This window comes from Protopterus annectens, chromosome 4.part0 (genome assembly GCF_019279795.1).
Source record: "Protopterus annectens isolate FY-2018-M chromosome 4.part0, PAN1.0, whole genome shotgun sequence".
NCBI lineage: Eukaryota > Metazoa > Chordata > Ceratodontiformes > Protopteridae > Protopterus > Protopterus annectens.
The window spans coordinates 708,520,351-708,530,212 of record NC_056733.1 but is presented as its reverse complement, the minus strand read 5'-3'; positions in this window follow the sequence as shown (position 1 = coordinate 708,530,212).

Genomic DNA, 9,862 nt, shown 5'->3' with positions numbered 1-9,862 from the left:
TCTATCCTGGTGGGAATGCAACAGTTTAAAAGCTATGCGAAACCGATATGAAATATTATTTTATCACCGGTTTGTAGATGATTTGATTTTCATTATTAGAGGAAATGTTAACACTGTAAACAAATTTTTAAGTGAAGTAAATTTAACATCTAATTATTTAAAATTCACTTTAGGTAACATTGGGTTAGTTATTAATTTTTTGGATGTCCTTTTCTGGTGGGACAATGTTGAGTCCAGATTTCACAGTAAAATTTTCAGAAAAGACACTTTTACGAATAGTTACTTACATTTTCAAAGTGGACATCCTTCTTATGTCATTAAAAATATACCCAAAGGCCAATTCATAAGAGCTTGTCGTATGACATCTAACGACAAAGACTTAAATGATGAACTACGTTTTATCGCTAACATGTTTTTAGATAGGGGATACGATAAGCTTCTCTTAAAAAATACAATTAGAGAAGTTTTAGACAAAAGACACACTTTATATCCAGCACTTTTGAATTCTAACACTTTATTGAATAATAGCACTAACAATGCCAATTTGGTTAGTTCTAAAATCATCACTAGAAGAACACCTATTTGTACCCTGGACATGACCAGTGACAGTCTAAGGATAAGACGCCTTATTGAAAGCAATTGGCGTATCATCCAAGGTAACCCTGATGTTAGTAAAGTCTTAGGAGACAAACCTGTTTTCACCTTTAGAAATAACTTCAATATAAAAAAATCCTTAGAATACAATGAAAACACCCCCACCAACAATACCGGTAAAATCACTAACAAGAAAGGCATGTTTCAATGTTCAAATTGCAACATGTGTAGATACATTTCAACAGGGCCTTTTATTACCATAGAAAATTTTGATCAAACTTTTGTTGTCCCCGAATATGTTAATTGTAACACTGCTGGAGTCATTTACATCAGTTCTTGCACTTCATGTCCGGCTTTTTATGTCGGAATGACAACTAGAAGTCTGAAAATCAGAATTCGTGAACATCTATATAGTATTAAGGCCCGTGATGAAAATAATGCCTTATTTAAACATTCTTTAACATGTCATAACTTCAAAAAGTTTATATTTTCTGTGATTGAAGTTTGCAAAAGTGATTTAAGGGGTGGTGATTTTAAAAATTATATTGAGCAAAGGGAAACATTATGGCAGATCAGGTTGAAATCTGATAAATTTCCAGGGCTCAATCATACAATTAACATAAAATGTTTTTTGAGAGATGCCAGACTTGACATTGACAAAACTATTTCAAAAGTGTTTTTTAATTAGTACACATTTATATGATTGTTAGGTCATTTTAATTGAATTTTATTGAACAATTAATTTTTTCATTCATCAATTAATTAATTTACCATTGACTATATAAGGTGTTCCTGTTCATGTTGTTAACTTGTATTCTGAAGAAGTCTTAGGACGAAAGCGGTGATTAAATTTTGTTACGCTATTTGGTTTGTCTTGCGTTCTTCCTACCTTGGATTTTACTTGGTGTTCTACATTCTGGATTATTGTTTATTTGTGGTTACACTTATTCAACCTCACATAGCAGCTATTGCATTAAGTACATGTGTGAGTGCATAGTGTCATAGGTAGGTAATATGCTATTGGCCCTAGGGCCTATGGCAGCCTAGCCATATGCTGTCCTGGCCTTTGACACACATGTACTTTGATTTCACTTGCCCCTGCCAACCTGAACCACAGAGGTGTTTCCTGGGGTGTATTACCAATCTCCCACACAATCATCAGGGGTATTTATAACAACTGCTAAGGAGGAGCCTTGTTTGCTATTGCTATGTGGTCTATTCCGGTGTATGGCATATCTCTGAGAAGGGAACCTATCCCTCCAGCATGTGCTGTTTAGTGAGCTGACAAGGTTTAGGGCCCTAGAGCGTGTATCCTGGAGGGATTGTGATATGTTGCCATGGTGGTTGTCACCCAGCTATGGGTGTGAGATACCTCTGTATGTCCCGCAGAGGTCACCTCTGTGTGGTCAGTATGCAATACAGTGTAGTTGTGGTTTTGTGAGTCAGTCTGCATAAGGCATCTGTTTGCTGCCAGTATTACCCTTTGGGAGGTCTGTCTGTGGCCTGTTCACCTGGTGTAGTTGTCATGTGAAGTACATACCACACAGGGCATTGTGATGAGTAGAGGGAAACTCTACCCTATACTTCCATAGATGACACACCTGTTGTCATGACACATACCACACAGACAGATTACAGGTGTAGTGTGGCACTGTCCATCAAAGTGGAGGCTACTGTCCACCTGTGTCCCATGTTCCCTTATCACACCTTCATTGTTAGGTAGATCTCTACCTATGTGGTAGTTAATGGGTACACTGTTTTGGGAAGGTGGAATGGCACTGCAGTATCAACACTTGTCTACAGTCCATGCCTTGGTCACCGCACACCTGTTGCGGTACATATGACCCCGTGTCTCTCTGTCTCTCTCTCTCACTCTATATGTATATATATATATATATATATATATATATATATATATATATACACACATATATATATATATATATATATATATATATATATATATATATATATATATATATATATATATATATATATATATATATATATATATATATATATATATGCATATCTATACACATACATGTACACATCCATTGCTGTACACATGGATGTACATATAGGCACATGTACAGTCCACCTTTCATGGTGGGGATATCATTTATGTGACAGTTGTGGGATGTACAGGTATATGATTAAATTGCACAGTGTTGTGCAGAATGCATGTGGGTGTCCTCAGCCCTTGTAACATTAGCAGGCCTCACTGGCTGTAACACAGCAGATCTGACAAATCTGTCCTACAGCATTTAACCACCACATGACATATATCAACACTACCATAGCTGGCCTTAGGCATAGGCCAACTGGGCGGCCGCCTAGGGCGCCGCTCTAGCAGGGGTGCTTTTCCACTATTTACGTGGTGTAGTAAGACAAGGGTGGGGGCACCAGGAAGTGTGGTAGGGGGCGCCGTGGAGCCCTTTTGCCTAGGGCACCAGTTGACCTAAGGCGCTCCTCTGCACTGCATGCTATTTTCTAGGCCACATACTATGACCTACATGGATATATGCACATATCAACCTTCACTGACAGATATCTGTCCACCCTTCACTAACAGTTGCAGTATGTCCCTTGCCCTATGCACATGTGCAGATACAGATAGATACATACTGCTGCCACACATGGATGATTTGCAGTGTGTAGAGTACTCTTCAGGAACATCTACAACATGCCAACACATACATGTGAGTTACATACCTTACCTTTGTATTTCCCTGCTCCGTGTGTTACGGTTTTGTATTTTTTTTTTTTATTGGTGGTTTGTTTTGGGTTTTAGCCCTCTATTTAACTTTCTGTCTCAGTTTCTCACTCTGTTCTGTCTCTGTCTCTGTGTCTGTGTCTCTCTCTCTCTCTCACTCTCTATCTCACAGCACCTGCAATGATATAATTGCATGTGTGGACTGCAGGTACAGCCTACTTTTCTAGGTATCTGCACTTGTGCATGTGACAGCCTCTGCACCAATTGCTGCCCACCATTCAGTAATTGCATGCAGCCTGCTGTTTGGTGATTGCATTACTCACTGTGATTGCAGCCACTGCTATAAAATGCTAGGTTAGGTAGGCAGAGCCCTTTCAGATTTCCAAGGTGGGGCCCATGCTTGTTTGCTCTGGACACCGTGTCAGTCTGAAGGTTGGTATATGTCTCTTATCTGATGCTAGGTTTGTAGCCAGTTATATGCATGTTGTACTCAAACCTGAATGTTGCTGCTTCTAGTACCAACATCTCAATGTAGACATGTACGCACCCTTCCAAATGCTAACACAGGATACATGGGAGTATGTACTTTTTTCTCACTTACACAATTAACTGCCATACAAATGTGGTTATTGCACTGTATTCCTGTGGCAAGTATTTATCCTGTTCTGATACTGTGTGGTGTTTGTAAGGTGCTACTGTAACATTATTCCCTGCTAGGATGGCTGGTTCTCCTTTCACTGTCATGTCATGCAATTTCACAACCACTGCTGGTAAAGAACCACAGAAAAGGATTTGTGTTATACCATTTCTAATTTCCATTTACATTCCGTCATTGTAATGCATGATATATTTATTTCAGAACCAAGTTATTTGTATATTTGCTGTGGCTTAGTGGTAATTCATGCAGTCTATTGTGTCAATGGTCTGGGGTTCAAGACTGGCAGAGGTTTTTTCTTTTGCTGCTCAGCAGAACAAGGGCCCTGCCATAGAGTGACTAAGGCACTTTTAAGCAGTTGGAAGTGGGTTTGCGTGGATTTGCGCGATGCTTAGCGACACTTAGCTAAGCGTACACATGCGCACACTTGCTTAATCCCACTTGCTACTGCTTAAAAGTGCTTACTCCCGCTAACTCCCACACTAATTTCTTTTAAAGAAAAGAAAATGGGGAGATAGGAAAGTGGTGAAAAAGGGGGCACAAAGAGGGACAGACAGTAGGTAAACAAGTTCGGGATGTGCAGGACGGGTGTAGGGAAGGTCCATAGCTGCCCATTTCTTTAACAGCAACAGCTGTGCATATGCAATGAATTTGGAGTGAAATTTGAAACCGTCCACCGCTGGGAGAGGGGTGAGGACAACAAAGTATGTTGTACTGCCAATTCTAATTATCAGCTTACATGTCCAATGGACATGTGTGCGAAATGGGCAGCTATGTATGGGGCGTAATTTTTTTGTGGATACACATTGCCCTTTTATTTTTTCTTTTCAGGTGAGAGTGGGAAGTGAGGTAGAGAAAGTAGGTATGTCTGGGGAGGTAGGTTGGGAGGGTAAACAGACAAGACAGATGGGGTCGGATGTTTGGAAATCGCAAGCCCATGAGCCCACAGATGGTAACAGTGGAACTGAGATCCCCACCCATGGGCAGTCACCACTGAACCTTCACAGCCCCGAGGGTGGCTGTGCTGGGGGCTGCATAGGATGGGCAGGCTCACCCATGAGACACACCACTCTCGCCTCGAGCTGGCATAGGGGAATCAGCGACTGAATGCTGGATCTCCCTATGCACCACAACCCGGATCCTTCTAAGGGTGACAGGTAGCCCTTCTCCGCCCATGCTTGCACGAGGGATGAGCCCCATCCCCTGCAGTGCTTCCACCCGAAGGTGGCACAGGATCAATGGAGGAGGGGAGCCCGGGCTGGGCACTGGACCTGCTGGTGCCAGGTGCACTCGCCAACTGAGGAGGGACAGGTGGGTCCGCTGGGACCGGCCTTCCCATACGTTCTGTGATTAGGTGTGTTTAATTACAACATAAGCAAAACAGCATTCCAGATTAGTTGTAACAGCATGCAGTAATATTCCTATTAACCCAACACACCAAGGTTACAACAGTTGAACAGCAAGCATAACACATGCATATATTGAACCACAGTGGATATTCCAAAAGCATGCAGGGATGTTTGGTAGCAACAGGCCACCATGACTGTGGTGTTTAAACAGGGCACATGCATCAACGTGAATGCAAATATTTATAGAACAATAGGACATATGTCCCAACAAATATTTAAGATTACACATATCCATTGAGGTGTGGAATTGCATGGTTTATGCACATACAGTAGGGTGTAGAAAAAACCTTGGTTAACATCTTATAATTACCTTTTCATCTACACTACATTCCTAGTGACTGCAAGTGTATATCCCCTACATGTATTATTACACTTGTCACCATACATTAGGATGTGTAATGGGTTTGGCTAGTTCAATATATGCCTGACCTATATCTGACATACTAACTGTCCAGGATGCAGATGTCACTGCTACATATTTCTTGATTTCACATGACATTTTCACTTCGATTTGTACAGAACCCTGCATTTCTTGACACACACTCACATTTCTGGGGAAAAATAACATGCTACACGTGTGCCAGATTTACTTATTCATGCCAGCCAGTAACTGACTGTTGTGGGCTGTATATATGTTTCACAGCTACTAGCACTTCCATCACCCACTTTATATGGGACTGCACAACTCTGGGTTGCCAGCACCTTTTCAAACAGTACTGTTTGTATAATGCAAGGGTACAACAACATTTCAAACTCTGTGACACAGGCACACCCCGGGTTTTAGACCTTTATTAATGACATTACACACTTTTCCACAGGCTCACTCCTTTATTTGTTTTAACGGTGTATATGGCAGACATGTTCAAGACATATTATACCTTTATTAATGGGTTAGAACACTATTTTTTCAGGCTCACTCACTTATTTTATGACAGTGCCTGCAGAGATATTATTCCAGACATATGTTACCTTTCTTAATGGGTTACTACACTCTTTTTCTGCCTCTCTGACATTTTTATCTGAGAGCACATGCAGAGGACTTATGCTGGCAATTTTATGGCTGTATTATTGGACTACAACACTTTCTTTCATGCTCTCTCCCATATTTTATATAACAATACATGCAGAATAATCACTAACCTGCCTGGTGGCACAGCCTTAACAGCCTATCAGCATAGGCTTGCTGATTCATAACACGGTCACCTGCAGCTGTAAAGTAAATGAAGGGATATTGAGACATACCTATCCATTATACATACTCCATTATCAATTCTTACATACTGCAGTCCATGGCTACTTACTCAGTTGTGGGGCATCCTGCATCCCACGGGCCTCCTGTATCCATTGGTTCAGGTGGTCCTGCTTTCGTCTCTTCAGGTCTGCATGGTGGTGACAGACTTGCTCACCAGTCCGAGGAACACCTATGGCACTGGTGAGGTCACGAGCTAACCAGTTCCAAGCCTCTGCCTTGTACTCCCTCCCTTGGAACTGGCCCTTCAGGAGTCTTGACTCATGACGGTGGACAAGGAGCCAAAACATGTATTTCAACTCCTCGATGCCCCAACATTGTGCTCGGAAGCATGTTCCCTCTCCGACACCAGACATTCTAACTGCAGATGTGAGCTACAATCAGTTATGGCATGTATTCCTGCCTGTGGGGCTTAAATATGCCGCATTTCCCGCACTTTTTTGTGATTGGCCATTTTGTAAAATTCTCGGCTAACTGCAGAGCTGCTTAGTAATGGTTAAACTACCATTCGTAAGTATATGAATGTTAACAGTGGCTGTTTCCCCTATGTTGCCATGGCTTAGTGGTTCTGTACTTTGCTTCTGATGCACAGAGTCCTGGGTTCAAACCTTGTCATTCATTTTATTTTCATACTGTCCAGGCAGGCTAGGGGATGTGGCTGCATTTAAGCAACTTTGCTCTACATTGCTCCTCGGTGCCCTATGGTGCCCTGGTTGGCGTGGCGCGCACGTCCGTGCAAACACATTGCGCTGGGTAAAGCGCTGTTAAACTATGGGCAACTCTATTGTGCTAGGTAAAGCGCTGTTAAACTATGGGCAACTCTATTGCGCTGGGTAAAGCGCTATTGAACTATGGGCAACTCTATTGCACTGGGTGAAGCACTATTGAACTATGGGCAACTCTATTGCGCTGGGTGAAGCGCTGCTTAACTGCAGGCAATTTTATATTGGGATCCTTTAAAATATTTATTTTGTTCACTGATACATTGGCCATTTCACTGCTTTTTAGTTATGTTTAAACATATATGTCAGGTATTATTCCATATACTGATTTAAAAAATAAATACGAAAGGGAGTGGTGGGACTCAAACTATGAATGCCTCTTCTTTGTGTGAACGCTCTACCATTACACTATTGCTATTTGGTATGATTTGCATAAACATTCTTTCTTATGCTCTTCCATGTCAGAATTGCTAACTGTAGCTAAGCAATGGGCACACCCGTGCACACACGTGCAAATACAGGCAGCTATTTTGGGAATTTAAATAAAATTAATGTTATGCGTTTTAGAACTGTGATGGGGGTTTACAATATCAGACAGTGAGGTGTTGGGTGCAGGGACATTTGAGCGGACTCGCTGTTGTTTATTTGCTTTTATTTTAAACACTTGCAGGGGCGTGGACATTTAGACTGCTCGGCAGTCGGACATGCCCCCTGCTTTCTTACACGGTCCGTGTAAGACTTACTGTTGAGTTAGCGTGCTCTCATGCATATTCAAGGCACGCTGACGTCATACCGTTCAACTGCAGCCTCCGAGTAAGACTTGTCTTACACGGAGGATTCGTGAATCCAGGGGAATAAAAAGCAGTAAACAGTATAATCAAGCAAAAAAAAACAGGCAACTTATGTTTTTTTGGAAGCTCATAAGCCTCTAGTCATTTGGTATCTCACCTCAGTTCAGCTTGGATTAAACAAGCGGAAACCTTCTCAAGCTCAGGGCTTATATATCAGAAGCTGAAAACTTAAAAAAAAAAAAAAAAAAAAAAACATTAAAAATCTTAAAAGAACCAGTTAGGGTGCTTATTCCAAGCCCTAGACCAATCGCCCTTTACCAGGCAGGCTCCAGTCAGGACACTTTTCTCACAAGGGAGCAGAAGGGCCCCTTCCAATCAAAGAAAATGTGCTCAGAATACAACTTCCACTACAAACAGACCCAGATGCAGCAAACCTGTATCTGCACTATAGTACAGCTACTAGTTACACTAATTTAGGCAGGAAACACTAAAAAATGTTTTAAACAGCAGAAAAACAGTAGTGAAACACTAAAAATGTTTTAAACAGTAGAAAAACAGCAAGGAGGCACTAAAGAATGTTTTAAACAGCAAACAAATTAGTTATGTAAGACACTGCTTTGCGGGAGAAAAAAAAAACAGAACAAACCAAACAAATGCTTTGCAAACATTGTAAAGTCGCAACACTTACTTTGTAAACAGTGAAAATAGAAAAAAAGTATTTTTACCCGACTTCTGTCGATATAAGACATATAAATACAGACTATGTATCACTGTCATCTTGGTGGGATTTTGTAAAAACAGGGTCCATCTCATGAAGATGCTCACCAAGACTTGAGAATGAATTCAGTTCCAGCAAAACTACTCTCTTTTGCTTGCAGATTTTATCATCTCTCCATTTCACCTCTTTCCTTTGAAGGTTTTGCCATGCAACAGCAAACACTATCTTCTTCACACTGGATACCAGAATGGTAGACAAAATATCCTGTGTATAAATTCACAACTGAACGAGTACTGCCCAAAATACTTCTCATATTCAGTTAAGAACGAAAATAAATTCAAGAAATGTACTACCAGAAAACCAGAAAAAAACACTGTACTTCATACTTCTATATTACTTTTGTGCTAAAACCTAGCCCAGAATGAGTAGCAAAATCAGTTGTATGCTAGAGTTTTAGGAATGACTCATGTTCCACATAGGCTACTGTGTTCTACTTCATATTTAAAGGTACTCGTACACACATTAACAGCGATTGTAACAGTAGAAGTCAGCCTACTGGTCTATATATCTGTGTCACTGCTGACCTGCATTCAGTGCTGAATTGGTCTGTAAAAGGACAACATGAGGGGAAGCATGACATGCTCAGGGAGGTGTAAGCTACCAGTAGCTACGCAATATCTAACAGAAGCCATAAGTGTAGTGATGGTAGTACCAGAGAATAGAAGTCTGTGGAAATGAAAGCAGCTGGAGAAGTCTCCTAACAAAAAGTTATTTCCACAACAAAAACAGCAATGAGCTGGGTTGGAATAATGAAAAATTGGATATTTGGAACAAAAAAGCTTGTCAGCGAGGGGGGCGGGGGGAGTGAAAAGAATTGTAAAAACTTGTCATATCATCACTTAGGAGTATGAGGATTATAAGGAACACAATGGGAGCAATATTAGAAAGCTACAGTGCTTATTACATTCCAGAAAAGCATTATTCTACCCCATCTGTTCAGTTATGTAA